The following is a 25816-nucleotide window of genomic DNA, read 5'->3' as shown; positions in this document are numbered from 1 at the left end:
ATATCCTGATAAAACATTTGACTTTTATCACAACTAGGTGGCCGAGTGGTTAAGGCGATGGACTGCTACTCCATTGGTCTCTGCCCGCGTGGGTTCGAATCCCATACTCGTCGTATTCATTTTTCGAATGGCATCAAAGAATGAATGACACTATTCCATCGGGACAAATTTATGGAAAATCTAAAAGGCTGTATAAAATGTGTTGTATGGAAAATATAGAAAAGACTGAAAAAGTAATGTAAAGCCATAATTTGAAGATTTAATTGATTTTTAAAAATTAGGGAAATAAAAGGAAAGTTGATAATTTTGAAGCGGCAGCGTGATAAAACCGATATTTAAGTAATTCAAGTCTAATAATATCCTGATAAAACATTTGACTTTTATCTCGACGAAGTGGCCGAGTGGTTAAGGCGATGGGCTGCTAATCCATTGGGCTCTGCCCGCGTGGGTTCAAATCCCATCCTCGTCGTATTCATTTTCCGAATGGCATCAAAGAATGAATGACACTATTCCATCGGGACAAATTTATGGAAAATCTAAAAGGCTGTATAAAATGTGTTGTATGGAAATTATAGAAAAGACTGAAAAAGTAATGTAAAGCCATAATTTGAAGATTTAATTGATTTTTGAAAATTAGGGAAATAAAAGGAAAATTGATAATTTTGAAGCGGCAGCGTGATAAAACCGATATTTAAGTAATTCAAGTCTGATAATATCCTGATAAAACATTTGACTTTTATCACGACGAGGTGGCCGAGTGGTTAAGGCGATGGACTGCTAATCCACTGGGCTCTGCCCGCGTGGGTTCGAATCCCATCCTCGTCGTATTCATTTTTCGAATGGCATCAAAGAATGAATGACACTATTCCATCGGGACAAATTTATGGAAAATCTAAAAGGCTGTATAAAATGTGTTGTATGGAAAATATAGAAAAGACTGAAAAAGTAATGTAAAGCCATAATTTGAAGATTTAATTGATTTTTGAAAATTAGGGAAATAAAAGGAAAATTGATAATTTTGAAGCGGCAGCGTGATAAAACCGATATTTAAGTAATTCAAGTCTGATAATATCCTGATAAAACATTTGACTTTTATCACGACGAGGTGGCCGAGTGGTTAAGGCGATGGACTGCTAATCCATTGGGCTCTGCCCGCGTGGGTTCAAATCCCATCCTCGTCGTATTCATTTTTCGAATGGCATCAAAGAATGAATGACACTATTCCATCGGGACAAATTTATGGAAAATCTAAAAGGCTGTATAAAATGTGTTGTATGGAAATTATAGAAAAGACTGAAAAAGTAATGTAAAGCCATAAATTGAAGATTTAATTGATTTTTGAAAATTAGGGAAATAAAAGGAAAATTGATAATTTTGAAGCGGCAGCGTGATAAAACCGATATTTAAGTAATTCAAGTCTGATAATATCCTGATAAAACATTTGACTTTTATCACGACGAGGTGGCCGAGTGGTTAAGGCGATGGACGGCTAATCTATTGGGCTCTGCCCGCGTGGGTTCAAATCCCATCCTCGTCGTATTCATTTTTCGAATGGCATCAAAGAATGAATGACACTATTCCATCGGGACAAATTTATGGAAAATCTAAAAGGCTGTATAAAATGTGTTGTATGGAAAATATAGAAAAGACTGAAAAAGTAATGTAAAGCCATAATTTGAAGATTAAATTTAATTAATTTTTGAAAATTAAGGTAATAAAAGGATAAATAATAATTTTTAAGCGGCAGCGTGATGAATCCGATATTTAAGTAATTCAAGTTTGAAAATATCCTGTTAAAAAATTTACCTCTTATCACGATGAGGTGGCCGAGTGGTTAAGGCGATGGACTGCTAATCCATTGGGCTCTGCCCGCGTGGGTTCGAATCCCATTCTCGTCCTTTTCATTTTTCGAATGGCATCAAAGAATGAATGACACTATTCCATCGGGACAAATTTATGGAAAATCTAAAAGGCTGTATAAAATGTGTTGTATGGAAAATATAGAAAAGACTGAAAAAGTAATGTAAAGCCATAATTTGAAGATTTAATTGATTTTAGAAAATTATGGAAATAAAAGGAAAATTGATAATTTTGAAGCGGCAGCGTGATAAAGCCGATATTTAAGTAATTCAAGTCTGATAATATCCTGATAAAACATTTGACTTTTATCACAACGAGGTGGCCGAGTGGTTATGGCGATGGACTGCTAATCCATTGGTCTCTGCCCGCGTGGGTTCGAATCCCATACTCGTCGTATTCATTTTTCGAATGGCATCAAAGAATGAATGACACTATTCCATCGGGACAAATTTATGGAAAATCTAAAAGGCTGTATAAAATGTGTTGTATGGAAAATTTAGAAAAGACTGAAAAAGTAATGTAAAGCCATAATTTGAAGATTTAATTGATTTTTGAAAATTAGGGAAAAAAAGGAAAATTGATAATTTTGAAGCGGCAGCGTGATAAAACCGATATTTAAGTAATTCAAGTCTGATAATATCCTGATAAAACATTTGACTTTTATCACGACGATGTGGCCGTGTGGTTAAGGCGATGGACTGCTAATCCATTGGGCTCTGCCCGCGTGGGTTCGAATCCCATCCTCGTCGTATTCATTTTTCGAATGGCATCAAAGAATGAATGACACTATTCCATCGGGACAAATTTATGGAAAATCTAAAAGGCTGTATAAAATGTGTTGTATGGAAAATATAGAAAAGACTGAAAAAGTAATGTAAAGCCATAATTTGAAGATTAAATTTAATTAATTTTTGAAAATTAAGGTAATAAAAGGATAAATAATAATTTTTAAGCGGCAGCGTGATGAATCCGATATTTAAGTAATTCAAGTCTGATAATATCCTGATAAAACATTTGACTTTTATCACGACGAGGTGGCCGAGTGGTTAAGGCGATGGACAGCTAATCCATTGGTCTCTGCCCGCGTGGGTTCGAATCCCATACTCGTCGTATTCATTTTTCGAATGGCATCAAAGAATGAATGACACTATTCCATCGGGACAAATTTATGGAAAATCTAAAAGGCTGTATAAAATGTGTTGTATGGAAAATATAGAAAAGACTGAAAAAGTAATGTAAAGCCATAATTTGAAGATTTAATTGATTTTTGAAAATTAGGGAAATAAAAGGAAAATTGATAATTTTGAAGCGGCAGCGTGATAAAACCGATATTTAAGTAATTCAAGTCTGATAATATCCTGATAAAACATTTGACTTTTATCACGACGAGGTGTTCGAGTGGTTAAGGCGATGGACTGCTAATCCATTGGGCTCTGCCCGCGTGGGTTCGAATCCCACCCTCGTCGTATTCATTTTTCGAATGGCATCAAAGAATGAATGACACTATTCCATCGGGACAAATTTATGGAAAATCTAAAAGGCTGTATAAAATGTGTTGTATGGAAATTATAGAAAAGACTGAAAAAGTAATGTAAAGCCATAAATTGAAGATTTAATTGATTTTTGAAAATTAGGTAAATAAAAGGAAAGTTGATAATTTTGAAGCGGCAGCGTGATAAAACCGATATTTAAGTAATTCAAGTCTGATAATATCCTGATAAAACATTTGACTTTTACCTCGACGAAGTGGCCGAGTGGTTAAGGCGATGGACTGCTAATCCATTGGGCTCTGCCCGCGTGGGTTCAAATCCCATCCTCGTCGTATTCATTTTTCGAATGGCATCAAAGAATGAATGACACTATTCCATCGGGACAAATTTATGGAAAATCTAAAAGGCTGTATAAAATGTGTTGTATGGAAATTATAGAAAAGACTGAAAAAGTAATGTAAAGCCATAATTTGAAGATTTAATTGATTTTTGAAAATTAGGGAAATAAAAGGAAAATTGATAATTTTGATGCGGCAGCGTGATAAAACCGATATTTAAGTAATTCAAGTCTGATAATATCCTGATAAAACATTTGACTTTTATCACGACGAGGTGGCCGAGTGGTTAAGGCGATGGACTGCTAATCCACTGGGCTCTGCCCGCGTGGGTTCGAATCCCATCCTCGTCGTATTCATTTTTCGAATGGCATCAAAGAATGAATGACACTATTCCATCGGGACAAATTTATGGAAAATCTAAAAGGCAGTATAAAATGTGTTGTATGGAAATTATAGAAAAGACTGAAAAGTAATGTAAAGCCATAATTTGAAGATTTAATTGATTTTTGAAAATTAGGGAAATAAAAGGAAAGTTGATAATTTTGAAGCGGCAGCGTGATAAAACCGATATTTAAGTAATTCAAGTCTGATAATATCCTGATAAAACATTTGACTTTTATCTCGACGAAGTGGCCGAGTGGTTAAGGCGATGGACTGCTAATCCATTGGGCTCTGCCCGCGTGGGTTCAAATCCCATCCTCGTCGTATTCATTTTTCGAATGGCATCAAAGAATGAATGACACTATTCCATCGGGACAAATTTATGGAAAATCTAAAAGGCTGTATAAAATGTGTTGTATGGAAATTATAGAAAAGACTGAAAAAGTAATGTAAAGCCATAATTTGAAGATTTAATTGATTTTTGAAAATTAGGGAAATAAAAGGAAAATTGATAATTTTGAAGCGGCAGCGTGATAAAACCGATATTTAAGTAATTCAAGTCTGATAATATCCTGATAAAACATTTGACTTTTATCACGACGAGGTGGCCGAGTGGTTAAGGCGATGGACTGCTAATCCACTGGGCTCTGCCCGCGTGGGTTCGAATCCCATCCTCGTCGTATACATTTTTCGAATGGCATCAAAGAATGAATGACACTATTCCATCGGGACAAATTTATGGAAAATCTAAAAGGCTGTATAAAATGTGTTGTATGGAAAATATAGAAAAGACTGAAAAAGTAATGTAAAGCCATAATTTGAAGATTTAATTGATTTTTGAAAATTAGGGAAATAAAAGGAAAATTGATAATTTTGAAGCGGCAGCGTGATAAAACCGATATTTAAGTAATTCAAGTCTGATAATATCCTGATAAAACATTTGACTTTTATCACGACGAGGTGGCCGAGTGGTTAAGGCGATGGACTGCTAATCCATTGGGCTCTGCCCGCGTGGGTTCAAATCCCATCCTCGTCGTATTCATTTTTCGAATGGCATCAAAGAATGAATGACACTATTCCATCGGGACAAATTTATGGAAAATCTAAAAGGCTGTATAAAATGTGTTGTATGGAAATTATAGAAAAGACTGAAAAAGTAATGTAAAGCCATAAATTGAAGATTTAATTGATTTTTGAAAATTAGGGAAATAAAAGGAAAATTGATAATTTTGAAGCGGCAGCGTGATAAAACCGATATTTAAGTAATTCAAGTCTGATAATATCCTGATAAAACATTTGACTTTTATCACGACGAGGTGGCCGAGTGGTTAAGGCAATGGACTGCTAATCCATTGGGCTCTGCCCGCGTGGGTTCAAATCCCATCCTCGTCGTATTCATTTTTCGAATGGCATCAAAGAATGAATGACACTATTCCATCGGGACAAATTTATGGAAAATCTAAAAGGCTGTATAAAATGTGTTGTATGGAAAATATAGAAAAGACTGAAAAAGTAATGTAAAGCCATAATTTGAAGATTTAATTGATTTTTGAAAATTAGGGAAATAAAAGGAAAGTTGATAATTTTGAAGCGGCAGCGTGATAAATCCGATATTTAAGTAATTCAAGTCTGATAATATCCTGATAAAACATTTGACTTTTATCTCGACGAAGTGGCCGAGTGGTTAAGGCGATGGACTGCTAATCCATTGGGCTCTGCCCGCGTGGGTTCAAATCCCATCCTCGTCGTACTCATTTTTCGAATGGCATCAAAGAATGAATGACACTATTCCATCGGGACAAATTTATGGAAAATCTAAAAGGCTGTATAAAATGTGTTGTATGGAAATTATAGAAAAGACTGAAAAAGTAATGTAAAGCCATAATTTGAAGATTTAATTGATTTTTGAAAATTAGGGAAATAAAAGGAAAATTGATAATTTTGAAGCGGCAGCGTGATAAAACCGATATTTAAGTAATTCAAGTCTGATAATATCCTGATAAAACATTTGACTTTTATCACGACGAGGTGGCCGAGTGGTTAAGGCGATGGACTGCTAATCCATTGGGCTCTGCCCGCGTGGGTTCAAATCCCATCCACGTCGTATTCATTTTTCGAATGGCATCAAAGAATGAATGACACTATTCCATCGGGACAAATTTATGGAAAATCTAAAAGGCTGTATAAAATGTGTTGTATGGAAATTATAGAAAAGACTGAAAAAGTAATGTAAAGCCATAAATTGAAGATTTAATTGATTTTTGAAAATTAGGTAAATAAAAGGAAAGTTGATAATTTTGAAGCGGCAGCGTGATAAAACCGATATTTAAGTAATTCAAGTCTGATAATATCCAGATAAAACATTTGACTTTTATCACGACGAGGTGTTCGAGTGGTTAAGGCGATGGACTGCTAATCCATTGGGCTCTGCCCGCGTGGGTTCGAATCCCATCCTCGTCGTATTCATTTTTCGAATGGCATCAAAGAATGAATGACACTATTCCATCGGGACAAATTTATGGAAAATCTAAAAGGCTGTATAAAATGTGTTGTATGGAAAATATAGAAAAGACTGAAAAAGTAATGTAAAGCCATAATTTGAAGATTAAATTTAAGTAATTTTTGAAAATTAAGGTAATAAAAGGATAAATAATAATTTTTAAGCGGCAGCGTGATGAATCCGATATTTAAGTAATTCAAGTCTGATAATATCCTGATAAAACATTTGACTTTTAACACGACGAGGTGGCCGAGTGGTTAAGGCGATGGACTGCTAATCCACTGGGCTCTGCCCGCGTGGGTTCGAATCCCATCCTCGTCGTATTCATTTTTCGAATGGCATCAAAGAATGAATGACACTATTCCATCGGGAAAAATTATGGAAAAACAAAAAGGCTGTAAAAAATGTGTTGTATGTATAATATAGAAAAGACTGAAAAAGTAATGTAAAACCATAATTTGAAAATTTAATTTAATTAATTTTTGAAAATTCAGGTAATAAAAGGAAAATGATAATTTTTTATCGGCAGCGTGATGAAACCGATATTTAAATAATTACAGATTGAAAATATCCAGATAAAACATTTGCCTCTTATCACGACGAGGTTGCCGAGTGGTTAAGTCTATGGACTGCTAATCCATTGGGCTCTGCCCGCGAGGGTTCGTATGCCATCCTCGTCGTGTTCATTTTTCCAATAGCATCAAAGAATAAATGACACTATTCCATCGCGACAAATTTATGGAAAAACTAAGAGACTATATAAAATGTGTTGTATGGATAATATAGAAAAGACTGAAAAAGTAATGTAAAGCCATAGTTTGAACATTTAATTTCATTGATTTTTGAAAATTAGGGTAATAAAAGGAAAATTGATAATTTTGAAGCGGCAGCGTGATGAAACCGATATTTAAATAATTCAAGTTCGATTATATCCTGATAAAACATTTGACTCTTATCACGACAAGGTGGCCGAGTGGTTGAGGCGATGGACTGCTAATCCATTGGGCTCTGCCCGCGTGGGTTCGAATCCCATCCTCGTCGTGTTAATTTTTCCAATTGCATCAAAGAATAAATAACACTATTCCAATCCGACAAATTTACGGAAAATCTAAAGGACTGTTTATAATGTGTTGTATGTATAATATAGAAAAGACTGAAAAAGTAATGTAAAGCCGTAATTTGAAGATTTAATTTTATAAATTTTTTTAAAATTTAGGTAATAAAAGGAAAAATAATAATTTTTAAGCAGCAGCGTGATGAAACCGATATTTAAATAACTCAAGTTTTAAAATATCCTGTAAAACATTTGACTGTTATCACGACGAGGTGGCCGAGTGGTTAAGGCGATGGACTGCTAATCCATTGGGCTCTGCCCGCGTGGGTTCGAATCCCATCCTCGTCGTGTTAATTTTTCCAATTGCATCAAAGAATAAATGTTAGTATTCTATCGCGACAAATTTATGGAAAATCTAAAAGGCTGTATAAAATGTGTTGTATGGACAATATAGAAAAGACTGAAAAAGTAATGTAAAGCCGTAATTTGAAGATTTAATTTTATAAATTTTTTTAAAATTTAGGTAATAAAAGGAAAAATAATAATTTTTAAGCAGCAGCGTGATGAAACCGATATTTAAATAACTCAAGTTTTAAAATATCCTGTAAAACATTTGACTGTTATCACGACGAGGTGGCCGAGTGGTTAAGGCGATGGACTGCTAATCCATTGGGCTCTGCCCGCGTGGGTTCGAATCCCATCCTCGTCGTGTTAATTTTTCCAATTGCATCAAAGAATAAATGTTAGTATTCTATCGCGACAAATTTATGGAAAATCTAAAAGGCTGTATAAAATGTGTTGTATGGACAATATAGAAAAGACTGAAAAAGTAATGTAAAGCCGTAATTTGAAGATTTAATTTTATAAATTTTTTTAAAATTTAGGTAATAAAAGGAAAAATAATAATTTTTAAGCAGCAGCGTGATGAAACCGATATTTAAATAACTCAAGTTTTAAAATATCCTGTAAAACATTTGACTGTTATCACGACGAGGTGGCCGAGTGGTTAAGGCGATGGACTGCTAATCCATTGGGCTCTGCCCGCGTGGGTTCGAATCCCATCCTCGTCGTGTTAATTTTTCCAATTGCATCAAAGAATAAATGTTAGTATTCTATCGCGACAAATTTATGGAAAATCTAAAAGGCTGTATAAAATGTGTTGTATGGACAATATAGAAAAGACTGAAAAAGTAATGTAAAGCCGTAATTTGAAGATTTAATTTTATAAATTTTTTTAAAATTTAGGTAATAAAAGGAAAAATAATAATTTTTAAGCAGCAGCGTGATGAAACCGATATTTAAATAACTCAAGTTTTAAAATATCCTGTAAAACATTTGACTGTTATCACGACGAGGTGGCCGAGTGGTTAAGGCGATGGACTGCTAATCCATTGGGCTCTGCCCGCGTGGGTTCGAATCCCATCCTCGTCGTGTTAATTTTTCCAATTGCATCAAAGAATAAATGTTAGTATTCTATCGCGACAAATTTATGGAAAATCTAAAAGGCTGTATAAAATGTGTTGTATGGACAATATAGAAAAGACTGAAAAAGTAATGTAAAGCCGTAATTTGAAGATTTAATTTTATAAATTTTTTTAAAATTTAGGTAATAAAAGGAAAAATAATAATTTTTAAGCAGCAGCGTGATGAAACCGATATTTAAATAACTCAAGTTTTAAAATATCCTGTAAAACATTTGACTGTTATCACGACGAGGTGGCCGAGTGGTTAAGGCGATGGACTGCTAATCCATTGGGCTCTGCCCGCGTGGGTTCGAATCCCATCCTCGTCGTGTTAATTTTTCCAATTGCATCAAAGAATAAATGTTAGTATTCTATCGCGACAAATTTATGGAAAATCTAAAAGGCTGTATAAAATGTGTTGTATGGACAATATAGAAAAGACTGAAAAAGTAATGTAAAGCCGTAATTTGAAGATTTAATTTTATAAATTTTTTTAAAATTTAGGTAATAAAAGGAAAAATAATAATTTTTAAGCAGCAGCGTGATGAAACCGATATTTAAATAACTCAAGTTTTAAAATATCCTGTAAAACATTTGCCTCTTATCACGACGAGGTGGCCGAGTGGTTAAGGCGATGGACTGCTAATCCATTGGGCTCTGCCCGCGTGGGTTCGAATCCCATCCTCGTCGTGTTAATTTTTCCAATTGCATCAAAGAATAAATGTTAGTATTCCATCGCGACAAATTTATGGAAAATCTAAAAGGCTGTATAAAATGTTTGTATGGACAATATAGAAAAGACTGAAAAAGTAATGTAAAGCCATAATTTGAAGATTTAATTTATTGATTTTTAAAATTTAAGTTATTAAAAGTAAAATTAAAAATTTTAAAGCGTCAACGTGATGAAAATTATTTTTAAATAATTCATGTTTAAAAATATCCCGATAAAACATTTGACTCTGATCACGACGAGGTGGCCGAGTGATTAAGGTGATGGACTGCAAATCCATTGGGCTCTGCCCGCGTGAGTTGGAATCCCATTTTCGTCGTGTTGATTTTTCCAATTGCATCAAAGAATAAAGGTCACTATTCCATCGCGAGAAACTTATGGAAAATCTAAAAGGCTGTATAAAATGTGTTGTATGGACAATATAGAAAAGACGGAAAAAGTAATGTAAAGCCATAATTTTGATGATTTAATTTATTGATTTTTAAAATTTAAGTTATTAAAAGTAAAAGTAAAAATTTTAAAGCGTCAACGTGATGAAAATGATTTTTAAATAATTCATGTTTAAAAATATCCCGATAAAACATTTGACTCTGATCACGACGAGGTGGCCGAGTGATTAAGGTGATGGACTGCAAATCCATTGGGCTCTGCCCGCGTGAGTTGGAATCCCATTTTCGTCGTGTTGATTTTTCCAATTGCATCAAAGAATAAATGTCACTATTCCATCGCGAGAAACTTATGAAAAATCTAAAAGGCTGTATAAAATGTGTTGTATGGACAATATAGAAAAGACGGAAAAAGTAATGTAAAGCCATAATTTTGATGATTTAATTTATTGATTTTTAAAATTTAAGTTATTAAAAGTAAAAGTAAAAATTTTAAAGCGTCAACGTGATGAAAATGATTTTTAAATAATTCATGTTTAAAAATATCCCGATAAAACATTTGACTCTGATCACGACGAGGTGGCCGAGTGATTAAGGTGATGGACTGCAAATCCATTGGGCTCTGCCCGCGTGAGTTGGAATCCCATTTTCGTCGTGTTGATTTTTCCAATTGCATCAAAGAATAAATGTCACTATTCCATCGCGAGAAACTTATGAAAAATCTAAAAGGCTGTATAAAATGTGTTGTATGGACAATATAGAAAAGACGGAAAAAGTAATGTAAAGCCATAATTTTGATGATTTAATTTATTGATTTTTAAAAATTAAGGTATTAAAAGTAAAAGTAAAAATTTTAAAGCGTCAACGTGATGAAAATGATTTTTAAATAATTCATGTTTAAAAATATCCCGATAAAACATTTGACTCTGATCACGACGAGGTGGCCGAGTGATTAAGGTGATGGACTGCAAATCCATTGGGCTCTGCCCGCGTGAGTTGGAATCCCATTTTCGTCGTGTTGATTTTTCCAATTGCATCAAAGAATAAATGTCACTATTCCATCGCGAGAAACTTATGAAAAATCTAAAAGGCTGTATAAAATGTGTTGTATGGACAATATAGAAAAGACGGAAAAAGTAATGTAAAGCCATAATTTGAAGATTTAATTTATTGATTTTTAAAAATTAAGGTATTAAAAGTCAAATTATAAATTTTCAAGCGACAGTGTGATGAAACCGATATTTAAATAACTCAAGTTTGAAAATATCCTAATAAAACATTTGCCTCTTATCACGACGAGGTGGCCGAGTGGTTAAGGTGATGGACTGCAAATCCATTGGGCTCTGCCCGCATGAGTTGGAATCCCATTTTCGTCGTGTTGATTTTTCCAATTGCATCAAAGAATAAATGTCACTATTCCATCGCGAGAAACTTATGAAAAATCTAAAAGGCTGTATAAAATGTGTTGTATGGACAATATAGAAAAGACGGAAAAAGTAATGTAAAGCCATAATTTTGATGATTTAATTTATTGATTTTTAAAATTTAAGTTATTAAAAGTAAAAGTAAAAATTTTAAAGCGTCAACGTGATGAAAATGATTTTTAAATAATTCATGCTTGAAAATATCCCGATAAAACATTTGACTCTTATCACGACGAGGTGGCCGAGTGATTAAGGTGATGGACTGCAAATCCATTGGGCTCTGCCCGCGTGAGTTGGAATCCCATCTTCGTCGTGTTGATTTTTCCAATTGCATCAAAGAATAAATTTCACTATTCCATCGCGAGAAACTTATGAAAAATCTAAAAGGCTGTATAAAATGTGTTGTATGGACAATATAGAAAAGACGGAAAAAGTAATGTAAAGCCATAATTTGAAGATTTAATTTATTGATTTTTAAAAATTAAGGTATTAAAAGTCAAATTATAAATTTTCAAGCGACAGTGTGATGAAACCGATATTTAAATAACTCAAGTTTGAAAATATCCTAATAAAACATTTGCCTCTTATCACGACGAGGTGGCCGAGTGGTTAAGGTGATGGACTGCAAATCCATTGGGCTCTGCCCGCATGAGTTGGAATCCCATTTTCGTCGTGTTGATTTTTCCAATTGCATCAAAGAATAAATGTCACTATTCCATCGCGAGAAACTTATGAAAAATCTAAAAGGCTGTATAAAATGTGTTGTATGGACAATATAGAAAAGACGGAAAAAGTAATGTAAAGCCATAATTTTGATGATTTAATTTATTGATTTTTAAAATTTAAGTTATTAAAAGTAAAAGTAAAAATTTTAAAGCGTCAACGTGATGAAAATGATTTTTAAATAATTCATGCTTGAAAATATCCCGATAAAACATTTGACTCTTATCACGACGAGGTGGCCGAGTGATTAAGGTGATGGACTGCAAATCCATTGGGCTCTGCCCGCGTGAGTTGGAATCCCATCTTCGTCGTGTTGATTTTTCCAATTGCATCAAAGAATAAATTTCACTATTCCATCGCGAGAAACTTATGGAAAATCTAAAAGGCTGTATAAAATGTGTTGTATGGACAATATAGAAAAGACGGAAAAAGTAATGTAAAGCCATAATTTTGATGATTTAATTTATTGATTTTTAAAAATTAAGGTATTAAAAGTAAAAGTAAAAATTTTAAAGCGTCAACGTGATGAAAATGATTTTTAAATAATTCATGTTTAAAAATATCCCGATAAAACATTTGACTCTGATCACGACGAGGTGGCCGAGTGATTAAGGTGATGGACTGCAAATCCATTGGGCTCTGCCCGCGTGAGTTGGAATCCCATTTTCGTCGTGTTGATTTTTCCAATTGCATCAAAGAATAAATTTCACTATTCCATCGCGAGAAACTTATGAAAAATCTAAAAGGCTGTATAAAATGTGTTGTATGGACAATATAGAAAAGACGGAAAAAGTAATGTAAAGCCATAATTTTGATGATTTAATTTATTGATTTTTAAAATTTAAGTTATTAAAAGTAAAAGTAAAAATTTTAAAGCGTCAACGTGATGAAAATGATTTTTAAATAATTCATGCTTGAAAATATCCCGATAAAACATTTGACTCTTATCACGACGAGGTGGCCGAGTGATTAAGGTGATGGACTGCAAATCCATTGGGCTCTGCCCGCGTGAGTTGGAATCCCATCTTCGTCGTGTTGATTTTTCCAATTGCATCAAAGAATAAATGTCACTATTCCATCGCGAGAAACTTATGAAAAATCTAAAAGGCTGTATAAAATGTGTTGTATGGACAATATAGAAAAGACGGAAAAAGTAATGTAAAGCCATAATTTTGATGATTTAATTTATTGATTTTTAAAAATTAAGGTATTAAAAGTAAAAGTAAAAATTTTAAAGCGTCAACGTGATGAAAATGATTTTTAAATAATTCATGTTTAAAAATATCCCGATAAAACATTTGACTCTGATCACGACGAGGTGGCCGAGTGATTAAGGTGATGGACTGCAAATCCATTGGGCTCTGCCCGCGTGAGTTGGAATCCCATTTTCGTCGTGTTGATTTTTCCAATTGCATCAAAGAATAAATGTCACTATTCCATCGCGAGAAACTTATGAAAAATCTAAAAGGCTGTATAAAATGTGTTGTATGGACAATATAGAAAAGACGGAAAAAGTAATGTAAAGCCATAATTTGAAGATTTAATTTATTGATTTTTAAAAATTAAGGTATTAAAAGTCAAATTATAAATTTTCAAGCGACAGTGTGATGAAACCGATATTTAAATAACTCAAGTTTGAAAATATCCTAATAAAACATTTGCCTCTTATCACGACGAGGTGGCCGAGTGGTTAAGGTGATGGACTGCAAATCCATTGGGCTCTGCCCGCATGAGTTGGAATCCCATTTTCGTCGTGTTGATTTTTCCAATTGCATCAAAGAATAAATGTCACTATTCCATCGCGAGAAACTTATGAAAAATCTAAAAGGCTGTATAAAATGTGTTGTATGGACAATATAGAAAAGACGGAAAAAGTAATGTAAAGCCATAATTTTGATGATTTAATTTATTGATTTTTAAAATTTAAGTTATTAAAAGTAAAAGTAAAAATTTTAAAGCGTCAACGTGATGAAAATGATTTTTAAATAATTCATGCTTGAAAATATCCCGATAAAACATTTGACTCTTATCACGACGAGGTGGCCGAGTGATTAAGGTGATGGACTGCAAATCCATTGGGCTCTGCCCGCGTGAGTTGGAATCCCATCTTCGTCGTGTTGATTTTTCCAATTGCATCAAAGAATAAATTTCACTATTCCATCGCGAGAAACTTATGAAAAATCTAAAAGGCTGTATAAAATGTGTTGTATGGACAATATAGAAAAGACGGAAAAAGTAATGTAAAGCCATAATTTGAAGATTTAATTTATTGATTTTTAAAAATTAAGGTATTAAAAGTCAAATTATAAATTTTCAAGCGACAGTGTGATGAAACCGATATTTAAATAACTCAAGTTTGAAAATATCCTAATAAAACATTTGCCTCTTATCACGACGAGGTGGCCGAGTGGTTAAGGTGATGGACTGCAAATCCATTGGGCTCTGCCCGCATGAGTTGGAATCCCATTTTCGTCGTGTTGATTTTTCCAATTGCATCAAAGAATAAATGTCACTATTCCATCGCGAGAAACTTATGAAAAATCTAAAAGGCTGTATAAAATGTGTTGTATGGACAATATAGAAAAGACGGAAAAAGTAATGTAAAGCCATAATTTTGATGATTTAATTTATTGATTTTTAAAATTTAAGTTATTAAAAGTAAAAGTAAAAATTTTAAAGCGTCAACGTGATGAAAATGATTTTTAAATAATTCATGCTTGAAAATATCCCGATAAAACATTTGACTCTTATCACGACGAGGTGGCCGAGTGATTAAGGTGATGGACTGCAAATCCATTGGGCTCTGCCCGCGTGAGTTGGAATCCCATCTTCGTCGTGTTGATTTTTCCAATTGCATCAAAGAATAAATGTCACTATTCCATCGCGAGAAACTTATGGAAAATCTAAAAGGCTGTATAAAATGTGTTGTATGGACAATATAGAAAAGACGGAAAAAGTAATGTAAAGCCATAATTTTGATGATTTAATTTATTGATTTTTAAAATTTAAGTTATTAAAAGTAAAATTAAAAATTTTAAAGCGTCAACGTGATGAAAATGATTTTTAAATAATTCATGCTTGAAAATATCCCGATAAAACATTTGACTCTTATCACGACGAGGTGGCCGAGTGATTAAGGCGATGGACTGCAAATCCATTGGGCTCTGCCCGCGTGGGTTCGAATACCATCCTCGTCGTGCTCATTTTTCCAATTGCATCAAAGAATAAATGACACTATTCCATCGCGACAAATTTATGGAAAAACTAAAAGACTGTATAAAATGTGTTGTATGGACAATATAGAAAAGACTGAAAAAGTAATGAAAAGCCATAATTTGAGGATTTAATTTAATTAATTTTTGAAAATTAAGGTAATAAAAGGAAAAATAATAATTTTGAAACAACAGCCTGATGGCACTGATACAATTCAAATATTTTCAAGGAGATCAAATATTTTCAACACTAAATTGTTAGTTCTTTAATAAATCATCAGATTATTTTCCATTGAAATCTCTTGATCCTTCTTTATTGCAATAACGCATGAAAAAAAAATCGAAAATACTATCAGAATTATCAAAACTGTTTCCCCTTATAATAGCAGGTATAAAATTTAAATTAAATCAGAATGTTTAAGAGAAGGAAGAGGATTTTTCCTTAAATGATGCACAATCTGCTTCGCAATTTTTATTTTCTTTTTTGACATCTTGACATGACAAAAATCCTTTCTTGTAAATGTTTTGAAACATTTTTTGACCTTAAAATTTTGAACTTAAATAATAAAATACTAATTTAATTAACTTTAACTTCAATTAGAATTATGTGAAACGTTTTCAAATTTTTGACTATCTTTAAAACTTAAAATTTACCATAAAAGTGGTTGTCACGAAATACGTTTCTAAAAGAAATTTACCGTTTTCAAAAGAAAAAAAATTCAAAAAATTTAAAGTTTCTTAATTTCTTAAAAATTTATACAATTTTTTAAAATTAATATATACAGTCAAACCCCGCTATTGTGAACCTTCAAGGGACCGAAATTTTGGTTCACTATAACCGGGAGTTCACTATATCCTTTACGCAGGCAATTTAACTAATGGTTCCCAAACTGCTCCCTTTTCTTTCACATTTTTCAAATAAATGTCTGAAAAATATTATGTAGTAGCAAAAAATGTGTTACTTTTCATTACTCTTCGTCTTGCGTACAAAAAAAAAAGTAGTAATCTTTAGCTGATGAGCAATCCTCAACATCAGATATAGAAACTCTTTCCGACTCTTAGATAATTTTTTCTGAATTTCTGTTATTCCGCTTTTTAAATCTGTCTCACCTTCCACTCAAGCACATAAAAGTAGTAACATAAAATCGCTTAGAAAATTCATCGACATTTGTCTAGATACTGGAAGATTGCGACTTCTTCGATTGGTGAACCACTTCAGTAATGCTTCTTCAACATCCTTGTGATCTGCTTTTCTTAACTTTTTTCTGCCATCTAAATTTTTTTATGAGCAGAAATTACTAATTGCCTATTTATCCATTTGTTACAAACTGCAGGTTTGGATAGTTTATATGCCCTGCCAATGTCAGCATGATTGCATCCATTTTGAATTTTTCTGATTATGTCCATTTTATCATCAATGGAGAACGGTTTACGTTTACTGCTCGCTATAGTTAAATTTGAGACACTTGTTTGCAGGATTTTTTTAAACTTAGCTGAGAGCAAAAAGAAGTTGAAATGAGGGCCTTATCAACACATATTAGTGTCCAACCCTTTGACCAATAATGAACAATTACTCATTCCCTCTGATAGAAAATGCATATTGATCCCACTGACACCTTACAGGTGCATCATCTGCCTGAGTTGGAAACATCTGCTTGGTTTGTTTAGGGATGGGAAAGTGAGATAAAAGAAGTAAACAAGAAAAAATGCTTATCGCTACATCCCCCTCTATAGATGGTTTTAAAAATCGGTATATGTATTTATTTTGAAGTAGAAATTTCAAAATTATTACGAAAAAATGAAAAAAAAAATCAGCCGAAGACAGAAAAAAGTTCATTATATCCAACTTCCTCACTTTTTTGGCTCACTATATCCACAAAAAATAACATTATACGTGTATTGCAAGGCACGGGACCGAACATTTCATTCACTCTATCCGGGAGTTCACTATAAACCGTGTTCACTATAGCGGGGTTTGACTGTATTTTTAAAAATGAAATTCTGAAATAATTTTTATTCCAGCTAAATTTTTTCTAAAAATGATTTACTATTTTACTGTCCCGCTAATCTAAACTCTCTTGAATCTTATGATTTTCCTTCATTGCCTGAACACGAATCTTCCAGAAAAGAGGACTCATCTGAATACTATCAAACGACGCCATTCTTTTCCCGCCAAAGTCACCGAATAAGAGGTAGCACGTGACTGTGGGGACTCTGATGCTTGGGACGAAGAAAGATGAGGAATATAACAGTGGGTTTGCTCTATTCGTATTATAGCTCTAAGGTACTTTCCGAAAGAAAATTAATTATGGAACAATTTAATATTGTTGCCAATGTTCGAAGAGATTTGAAATTCTCTATTGCTTAAATTATCGCGGCAAGTCTAGCGAAAAAACACAGCCGGTATACACCGATGATGAACTTAACAGATTAATCTCAGAAAAGTATCATTATTAATTGTACAATAAGAAAATATCATTTTAAAAGTAAAGCCAGAATATTATCTGAAGATCAATTGAATAAAAGTCATACTAAGTTTAAAATTTTAATTACCTATATATAAATAATAAATAATTGTATTTGAGTTTTAAAAATATAGGATTTTTTTTTAATTAAACAGTTTGTAAATTTGAACATGGACAAAAACGTTGTAAAACTTAAATTTGAACGTTGAACACTTTGTTGTTTTTCATTCTTTACCAAAATATTGTTTTTAAAGATACACAACAAGATAGAGATTTTCAACATTTATATTACAATACACAAAAATTTCTTTATATATACCAAAAGTAAGTACTTCTTAAATCAATGCAAGGGGGCTTTTCTGATAGCTTAAAAAGATAATGTGTATGTTTTAAGCAGATTTTAAAGTAATAATTTTAAACTGAAATATTTTCAACGGCTGAACCGACTTTCTCCGGAAAGGGAAACGTCTTCCCCCTCGTGAAACAGTTGAATGGTTTCTATATAATAAACAGTGCTGGAAGACATAATCGTGATGCAGACATCCACATTAAATGTGCATTAAATTTTAGAACCACAACGAGCTTTTAGTAATCCATCGATATATGCAATGTAAAGAAATCCACCAGGCATATGGCACTTACTTGCAGAGAAAATTATCCTAGGGAAGTAGTGAGCTTCAAGCGGCAATGGTCTTCAGCTAAACGCGCAGCAATCGGTATCAGATGAATGGCTGTTCCAACAGAATCAACTTCACTAATAGCCTAAGTAACAGCTACTTGAAGACGAGGCATGGACGGATTGCGGATCTGAAGGGCAAAGAACTTGTTGTCGTTTCATTATAATACACTGACTCCACCCGTTGTCCATTGTCCGTCATGGCCAACGTCACAAGGCGATGCCGCCACCCATACTTCCGCGTTCTAATTGTTTGCACATCCAAGGGAATCTTTCTGGAATGGTGTTATTTTTCGCTCCAGTTACGTCATCTGCCTAGGCACAGAGAATCCCCTGCTTTTTGGCATGCAAAGTTTTGATACTCGATTTGTCCAACTGTCTTCTGGATGGCTTGATCACTGGACCATTGGATTGTTTGGGCTGTGAAATTTTGGTATTTTATTTTTAAAAAAAAAACTCTTCGAGGGCAAATAGAATGAATAAAAATAAAACTTTCTTTTCGCGAGACATTAAATGTCGGTCAACTTTGACAAAGTGAAATATTTGAAATGTCGGCAACAATTTATTTAATTTCTTAGCTTAGAAGAGGAGAAGGTATTGTTTACCGACGATGGAAGATTTTGCAAAAACAAAACGATTTCTCTATGGAGATGGCGAAGAATTTTTTTTTTTTTTTTTTTTTTTTTTTTTTTTTTTTTGCTTTCATCATATATTTTAGATAATGGAGCTACTAGACTATTGTTTGTACTGAGCCCAAAGCCAGGTTCGGATATTTTAATTGAAAGTGTTTTCTAACTAATTTTGAGATAATTCTAAACTACCTTTATTGTTTAATTGTTCGTCTTTGAAGCGGGCATGATTTATATTTTAGATATGGGTTTTTCCAAAATTTAAAATGGTAGCTTTTTGCAAAAAAAAAAAAAAAAAAAAAAAAAGAATTTTTTTTAAATATTTTATGGGTAGGAAATCGTGTATATCAGAGAAATTTTGTCACAAATTTGCAAAAGATTTCACCGCTTGGAGGGTTTACCCTCCAAGTACCGGCCAAGTAAAAAGTACCGGCAACCTTAGTGCCGGTACTTTTTACCGTAATTTGATCCGGAATTTTGTACAGTGTATCAAGTAATTCTGTTAATGGCACATAGCAGAAAAAACTTTCCAATTGCATTATCATGGGGAAATTAATAAATAAGTTAACATTTTTATTTAATACCCACGATAAACATATGAATTGCTCATAATCGTAGTAGACCAAGTCAAGATTTTTTTTTAAAATTATTTGTAAAAGATGAATTACAGTTTTATTAGCAAATAACTCTGCTGCATTTTGTAATAAACTAGTACTATAAGTGAGTAAATGTAAATTACAAACTTTAACTCGCTGTAATAAAGAGAAGCATAGATTCGGTCTCCTATAGTAATACCTATGTTGAGTGAGCACGGTAAACATATGTGACTCAAAATCATAGCATACAAGTCTATTTCTCAATGTAATATGTTTAAGTAAAAGATGAAGCACCCTTGTGCAGATGTTACAGTGAATGGTCGAAATCAAGAGAATGTCGACTTTCACCGGTGAATATCAGCAACCACATAGTCGCTTTCGTGAATGTCTGAAATATTTGTTATATCCTATTTGATATTAATTTATTCGTTGATATTATTATATTGATTCGATATTTTAATATCTTCTGAGGATAGATTAGGAGAAAGATCAGTGTTCGGAGTAACGGTTAAATACATACTGGGCAGTGGCACTTGATCATAAAAGAAACATTGATGTAGGGCATACCGGGCAAATATATACCGGTCAGTGAAATGGAACCTTTAAAAAAATATTTATGTAGGGCATACCGGACAGTTGCCCTTAACTAGCCCCAGTATATATTTCGAACATTTACCAGAGCGACTATGGGATTGTCAACATTCTCCTGTGGAGGTCAACAACTACCAAGTTCGGTCACTCACTGTGACACTATACTAGTATGTATTTCTTCCATATTTTACAATGGCTAAATGACTAATAATGTATGCATCATATAAACTTTAAATCGCTATTATACATAACAAAGAAAACTGTATTTGTTCCTCTGCTTTAGCATTCATATAGATTGGTCATCGGTCATCATAAGTTTCTTTAAACCACAGTGAGCAAATTTTATTTTTTTACTGCAATTTGTCATCCAGAATGATCAATACAGTGACTTGAAATTTAAAAAACGTTTTAAATTTGAATATTATAAAGTAATTGGAAATATAAGCTCATACTTTTTATGCTTTATAATACAAATAAAAGTATTTTCAACAAAAAAATTACAACTTCAATTATTTACAGGTAATTGAATTGAAATTTCAAATACGGTATAACAAGTCGAGATTTTCAATGCAATTGGTACTTTAATTTTTCTTTCTTTTTTTTTTATTTTTAAAGTTGCCTTAAATTTGACTCTCATAAATTAATTTGTGAAAGAAATTCATGCTCCCCACTCCTTCATAATGCAAATAAAAATATTTTTCGGGCAAGAACAGATAAATTAAAATTGAAATTTTTCCATTGTTAATTTTATTAAAATGTTAACTAATTCTTTTACTGTTTAGCTTTAATCATCATCATTTTTATTACGAAAAAGTATGAAATTACTTCCAAACTTATTTCTTTTTGCAGCAATGATATCAAAAGATGCAAAATGTAAAAAAGTATCAATAATAATAATAATGATCATAATTTTTTTATAGTCAAATGTATTAAGCCATTTTAAATCCATTTTTTTTTTGCGCTGGTTTCAGAATATATAAAATAAAATATTAAAAAACCCATTGATACATTTTCGTAATAAAAATATGAAGTTTCTTTTTTTAAGTAATTTAATGACAATCTGTTACTATAAAAGTCAAAAATTTATACGTTAATCCATTTCTTTCATTATGCTGATATCAAAATATTCGAAAAGTAGAAAATAATGTAAACTTCTTACAATAAAAACTATAAAAAAATTTTATACTGGTATAAATTATTTAAAAGTTATTACAAAAATTCATTTTTAATTTTTACTCTCCTCTAATTTACGTTCAGTAAAAAAAAATAGTTTGGAAGCGCTTGTTTGGTAACTCTGTAAAAGTGTTTCCACTGTTACAGTTTTATCATTGTTGGAAAAACATTTTTACAATCCCCGTCTAACTTGTTATGATGTGCTGCGCATTTCCGCGGGGCACTTCTTTGCTTCATCTCTTCTTTCCATTTTAGTGTGACCTTTCATCGAAATTTATTTCTTTTATTTTATTCTTAAAAAAATGTGGCGGCAATGAATGTTGCTTAAGAATAACGACAAATCAATCCTCTTAAAACATTTTATTTATTTACTTTTTTATATATAAATTGACGACACGTACAGTGGACAAAATAGACAGCACTCCTTTCTGAATTACTCTCTAATTACCCTTATCGATAAATTTAACTTTCTGTCAAGCAAAGAATTTTAATAGCTGCTTCTTTTGAGCGATGGAACATCTTTTTCTGATTGTCAACTATGTATATATATATATATATATATATATATATATATATATATATATATATATATATATATATATATATATATATATATATATATATATATATATATATATATATATATATATATATTTTAATTAACATTTAACTTTTTTTTTTTTTTTTTTTAATAAAATGTTGTTTGTAGTTTTTTTTACTTATTATTTCCCACCCCCTTTTTTTCATATGTCTATAATTTTTCTTTGTTTTATTATTCATTTTGAACTTATATATATATATATATATATATATATATATATATATATATATATATATATATATATATATATATATATATATATATATATATATGATGCAGTTCTCAGAATGCTGTTCGAAAGCAAAATGAAAAGTTTAAATCGGTTTTCATCTTAAAAAGTGGGTACATTCTTACCTTCTCCTTTTCGCTATAAATAATTGATTTTGTCTAGAATTTGGTGCTTGCGCTTCAAGAAGAAGATCACGGATAACCGGACACCTGATCTATTACGTCAGCACCAGCTGGTTGCTTATGAACAAAATGGCGTGTCGACAGACTAGATGTGTAGTAGCCTTCTTTTCGTTAATAAATTGAAATTAAACTCTCATTTTTTTATTTTGACAAGTATTAATAGCTTTAATTAATTTCAAATAAAACTTTTTTGTTCATTTTAATACGAAATAGTTTCAGACATTGCACAGACCGATCATAAAAATCAAAAGTTACTAAAGGTGGTCCGCATTTTATTTTGCACACTAGACACTTTTCATTAAAAGCGAAACATAAAGCAGATGTATACATAAAATATTCATTAAAAAATCATTATTATTAATTCAAACAAGGAATCTTTTCCTCTTCTGAATTGAATTTAGTTTATTACGGTTTACGTAAGTCCGAATTCAAGTATTCAGTTATAAGAATTTAACTAATGGCTATATTTTCCTTAGAAAAGAGTGAAATGACTATATTTAATTAATGGCTATATTTTTCCTAGATGTGAGTGAAATACAAAATAAAATCATTTATGTGCTGCAACTACCTAATTGGTTCTTGACTTTTTAAACGTTAGTTACATGAACGCATTTAAGGTTAAATGTAATTCTTAGAAACATTTTACAATATAAAACATGTATTTCTTTTTATTTTTATTAAAAAATCAGAATTGCCATCCACAAACAAAATAATCTTAAGAATCGTATATTTTTTCAAGCGGTAACTTATATTTCTCCCTATAAGTGTGTTTCCACTTAATTACCGGTTGTTCCTATAAGAAATTAATAAATATAAAAAAAATTGTCTTTTATTAATAATTATTTATTTCGGGATCAGATTAGTTAAGGCATAATTAAAACTAACTACCTACAAATTACTTTAAAAAGATAAGATAAAATTGAAAAAAAAAATAGAATGGTGATCTGTTTGCAAGGCCATCATAGTCCTTCGCCAGTGACAGTTTTGGGATAATGTCTTTCTGTAAAGTATAGCGGAAATGATATATGTTTGCATGCTCCACAGAATGGAATTCGGGAAATAGCCTTCAACTAAATATGACAGAAATAGAGACATAATTTATGGATGATTATGCCTGACACTTACTACCGGTAAAAAAGGTGTGTAAAAAGCATAATGTGAGGATGTCACGAACAAATGCTAATCGAGATTTTATTTAGCTTCGACAGAGAATTATCTTTTAGTGCTATATATATTACGAAAAAAGAAAAAGTTTGCTATTTTTGAATAAACCAAGTATTTCAAGCGAGTAAAAAATGCATCCCATATATATATATATATATATATATATATATATATATATATATATATATATATATATATATATATATATATATATATATATATATATATATATATATATATATATATATATATATATATATATATATATATATATATATATATATATATATATATATATATATATATATATATATATATATATATATATATATATATATATATATATCCTTCGTTGAGCAGCCGACCTAATTTTTTAATTTTAGGTTTATGATTGCTAATGTTCAACTCCGTAGCCTTGTAATTTTTAGCCCAATCCAGAAGACGAGGGAACTCCTGAATCAAGCATTGGGTGAAATTTGCTTTCGTGAAGGACATTTTGATGGAACGAACCCGCATTTGCATTACATGGGAAGGAAAACCACGAAAGCCTCCCACGTCTGAAGGCAAGGGGACTCTAACCCATGATTCGTCCACCTCTGAGGATATTTTACGTCAGCACTGTGGTCAGTGCGAATTGGATATGGAATTTGTATCGATCAGCCATCGCTGGGATTCGAGCCCGGTTGACCTTATTCGAAGGCGAACGCTGTACCCCCTGATCCATTATGGTTTCAATAACTATTAATTAGGGATCACGCCAGTATGGCGACAATTGTCGAGAAATGATCTACAAATGTCGCTAATATCATGCGTATGGCTGACAAATATGTCGCTTTGAAATAAGTTTGGAATTTACAAAATAGTAACGAAAAATAATATTTTGGATCGAAATCTATGCATTTTGAAAAAAATTGTACTAATTTTACTGTTCTACGTGTGGTATGGAATTCAACTGCGTGGTATTCAAATGAAATAACTGAAAGAGTCTGGAACAAACAATTTGAAAACTAAATATTAAAATTTCAAATTTGCAAGTTTTGCTGACTGTATAATTTTCATCAATGAAATAATATTTTTTGCTCTCTTAGAATTGACCTTATTTAAACTTTTTTAATTTTTAGATAAATAATTTTAAATACAATATTTTATTTGTTCTTACTTTCTGTTTAACTCATTTACTTATTTATACATTTTATGAATCTATTCATTAATTTCATTTCAACTTTTTTTTTTCACTTAACTTTGATAAATACTAATCTTTAATCATTATGAGGTAATGAACCTAAGTTTTAGGATGTTATGAATGGTAATAAATAGTTTTTAATGTATACCACAAGATGAACTATCTAATTATGAATTTCGACTTTTTTTTCTTTCAAGTTTGTCTGGCATACTTGTTTAGTGTTTGGACCACTAAATGATTACCTAGGTGGTCCCATTGGACCACAACATTTTTATTGCTGGTGTAAATCATACTAATGAAAGACCGTTAAAGTGAAAAATAAACAATTTCAAAGTTAAAATAATGGATCATAAGTAGTATAGACAGCGCTACAGCGTACAGCGGGGGGTCCCTATTCCTGACGTCATCACGGAAAGTCAAGGGGTGCTTATTTCTGCCCCGGACATAACCGGAAGTTGTTTATTTCTGCCCTCCTATAAACCGGAAGTAGCTTATTTCTGCCCGTATACTTATTTCTGCCCGCCTGTAGTTTCGATTTTAGTTTCGGTTTCTGTTTATTATTTAATTTATTAGTTTTTTGAGGGTGGCAACTCTTATTAAGTTTAATATTAGTTTTTAAGGATGGCAACACTTAGAAACTTTGTTATTTGGGGAGATATTGTATATTATGAAGTAATGATGTCATCTTTTATTACATAACACAAAAATGATATCATGCTTTTGATCTAGTGGCGCCATCTATGTGGGAATAAAATGACTTTAAATC

At 32.0% G+C, this 25816-nt stretch overlaps 1 protein-coding gene and 28 non-coding genes across 29 annotated transcripts in view; 28 read left to right on the top strand and 1 right to left on the bottom strand.

Annotated features, from left to right (window-relative positions):
* LOC107451233 (leukocyte elastase inhibitor-like) overlaps nucleotides 1–18842 on the bottom strand; it is a 74149-nt gene extending 55307 nt beyond the window's left edge. Inside the window, exon 1 of the mRNA XM_016067258.4 lies at nucleotides 18669–18842. The gene's annotated coding sequence lies outside the window, so the exon portion shown is untranslated. The remainder of the gene's footprint in view (nucleotides 1–18668) is intronic.
* TRNAS-GCU (transfer RNA serine (anticodon GCU)) lies at nucleotides 32–113 on the top strand. Its single transcript has one exon. It is a non-coding gene; the product is annotated as a tRNA-Ser (tRNA).
* On the top strand, nucleotides 388–469 carry TRNAS-GCU (transfer RNA serine (anticodon GCU)). The gene has a single exon. It is a non-coding gene; the product is annotated as a tRNA-Ser (tRNA).
* On the top strand, nucleotides 744–825 carry TRNAS-GCU (transfer RNA serine (anticodon GCU)). The gene has a single exon. It is a non-coding gene; the product is annotated as a tRNA-Ser (tRNA).
* TRNAS-GCU (transfer RNA serine (anticodon GCU)) lies at nucleotides 1100–1181 on the top strand. Its single transcript has one exon. It is a non-coding gene; the product is annotated as a tRNA-Ser (tRNA).
* On the top strand, nucleotides 1456–1537 carry TRNAS-GCU (transfer RNA serine (anticodon GCU)). The gene has a single exon. It is a non-coding gene; the product is annotated as a tRNA-Ser (tRNA).
* On the top strand, nucleotides 1817–1898 carry TRNAS-GCU (transfer RNA serine (anticodon GCU)). Its single transcript has one exon. It is a non-coding gene; the product is annotated as a tRNA-Ser (tRNA).
* Nucleotides 2173–2254, top strand: TRNAS-GCU (transfer RNA serine (anticodon GCU)). Its single transcript has one exon. It is a non-coding gene; the product is annotated as a tRNA-Ser (tRNA).
* TRNAS-GCU (transfer RNA serine (anticodon GCU)) lies at nucleotides 2528–2609 on the top strand. Its single transcript has one exon. It is a non-coding gene; the product is annotated as a tRNA-Ser (tRNA).
* On the top strand, nucleotides 2889–2970 carry TRNAS-GCU (transfer RNA serine (anticodon GCU)). Its single transcript has one exon. It is a non-coding gene; the product is annotated as a tRNA-Ser (tRNA).
* TRNAS-GCU (transfer RNA serine (anticodon GCU)) lies at nucleotides 3245–3326 on the top strand. Its single transcript has one exon. It is a non-coding gene; the product is annotated as a tRNA-Ser (tRNA).
* TRNAS-GCU (transfer RNA serine (anticodon GCU)) lies at nucleotides 3601–3682 on the top strand. Its single transcript has one exon. It is a non-coding gene; the product is annotated as a tRNA-Ser (tRNA).
* On the top strand, nucleotides 3957–4038 carry TRNAS-GCU (transfer RNA serine (anticodon GCU)). Its single transcript has one exon. It is a non-coding gene; the product is annotated as a tRNA-Ser (tRNA).
* On the top strand, nucleotides 4312–4393 carry TRNAS-GCU (transfer RNA serine (anticodon GCU)). The gene has a single exon. It is a non-coding gene; the product is annotated as a tRNA-Ser (tRNA).
* Nucleotides 4668–4749, top strand: TRNAS-GCU (transfer RNA serine (anticodon GCU)). Its single transcript has one exon. It is a non-coding gene; the product is annotated as a tRNA-Ser (tRNA).
* On the top strand, nucleotides 5024–5105 carry TRNAS-GCU (transfer RNA serine (anticodon GCU)). Its single transcript has one exon. It is a non-coding gene; the product is annotated as a tRNA-Ser (tRNA).
* TRNAS-GCU (transfer RNA serine (anticodon GCU)) lies at nucleotides 5380–5461 on the top strand. Its single transcript has one exon. It is a non-coding gene; the product is annotated as a tRNA-Ser (tRNA).
* On the top strand, nucleotides 5736–5817 carry TRNAS-GCU (transfer RNA serine (anticodon GCU)). The gene has a single exon. It is a non-coding gene; the product is annotated as a tRNA-Ser (tRNA).
* TRNAS-GCU (transfer RNA serine (anticodon GCU)) lies at nucleotides 6092–6173 on the top strand. Its single transcript has one exon. It is a non-coding gene; the product is annotated as a tRNA-Ser (tRNA).
* On the top strand, nucleotides 6448–6529 carry TRNAS-GCU (transfer RNA serine (anticodon GCU)). The gene has a single exon. It is a non-coding gene; the product is annotated as a tRNA-Ser (tRNA).
* TRNAS-GCU (transfer RNA serine (anticodon GCU)) lies at nucleotides 6809–6890 on the top strand. Its single transcript has one exon. It is a non-coding gene; the product is annotated as a tRNA-Ser (tRNA).
* TRNAS-GCU (transfer RNA serine (anticodon GCU)) lies at nucleotides 7529–7610 on the top strand. Its single transcript has one exon. It is a non-coding gene; the product is annotated as a tRNA-Ser (tRNA).
* Nucleotides 7890–7971, top strand: TRNAS-GCU (transfer RNA serine (anticodon GCU)). The gene has a single exon. It is a non-coding gene; the product is annotated as a tRNA-Ser (tRNA).
* TRNAS-GCU (transfer RNA serine (anticodon GCU)) lies at nucleotides 8251–8332 on the top strand. The gene has a single exon. It is a non-coding gene; the product is annotated as a tRNA-Ser (tRNA).
* On the top strand, nucleotides 8612–8693 carry TRNAS-GCU (transfer RNA serine (anticodon GCU)). The gene has a single exon. It is a non-coding gene; the product is annotated as a tRNA-Ser (tRNA).
* Nucleotides 8973–9054, top strand: TRNAS-GCU (transfer RNA serine (anticodon GCU)). The gene has a single exon. It is a non-coding gene; the product is annotated as a tRNA-Ser (tRNA).
* On the top strand, nucleotides 9334–9415 carry TRNAS-GCU (transfer RNA serine (anticodon GCU)). The gene has a single exon. It is a non-coding gene; the product is annotated as a tRNA-Ser (tRNA).
* On the top strand, nucleotides 9695–9776 carry TRNAS-GCU (transfer RNA serine (anticodon GCU)). The gene has a single exon. It is a non-coding gene; the product is annotated as a tRNA-Ser (tRNA).
* Nucleotides 15465–15546, top strand: TRNAC-GCA (transfer RNA cysteine (anticodon GCA)). Its single transcript has one exon. It is a non-coding gene; the product is annotated as a tRNA-Cys (tRNA).
* Nucleotides 18843–25816: the final 6974 nt, after the last annotated feature.

The sequence above is a fragment of the Parasteatoda tepidariorum genome, chromosome 9 (assembly GCF_982258835.1).
Source record: "Parasteatoda tepidariorum strain Cologne lab strain chromosome 9, Ptep-v5.0, whole genome shotgun sequence".
Taxonomy (NCBI): domain Eukaryota; kingdom Metazoa; phylum Arthropoda; class Arachnida; order Araneae; family Theridiidae; genus Parasteatoda; species Parasteatoda tepidariorum.
The sequence above is the reverse complement of the archived record's forward strand: the minus strand, read 5'-3'. Positions and strand labels throughout refer to the sequence as shown.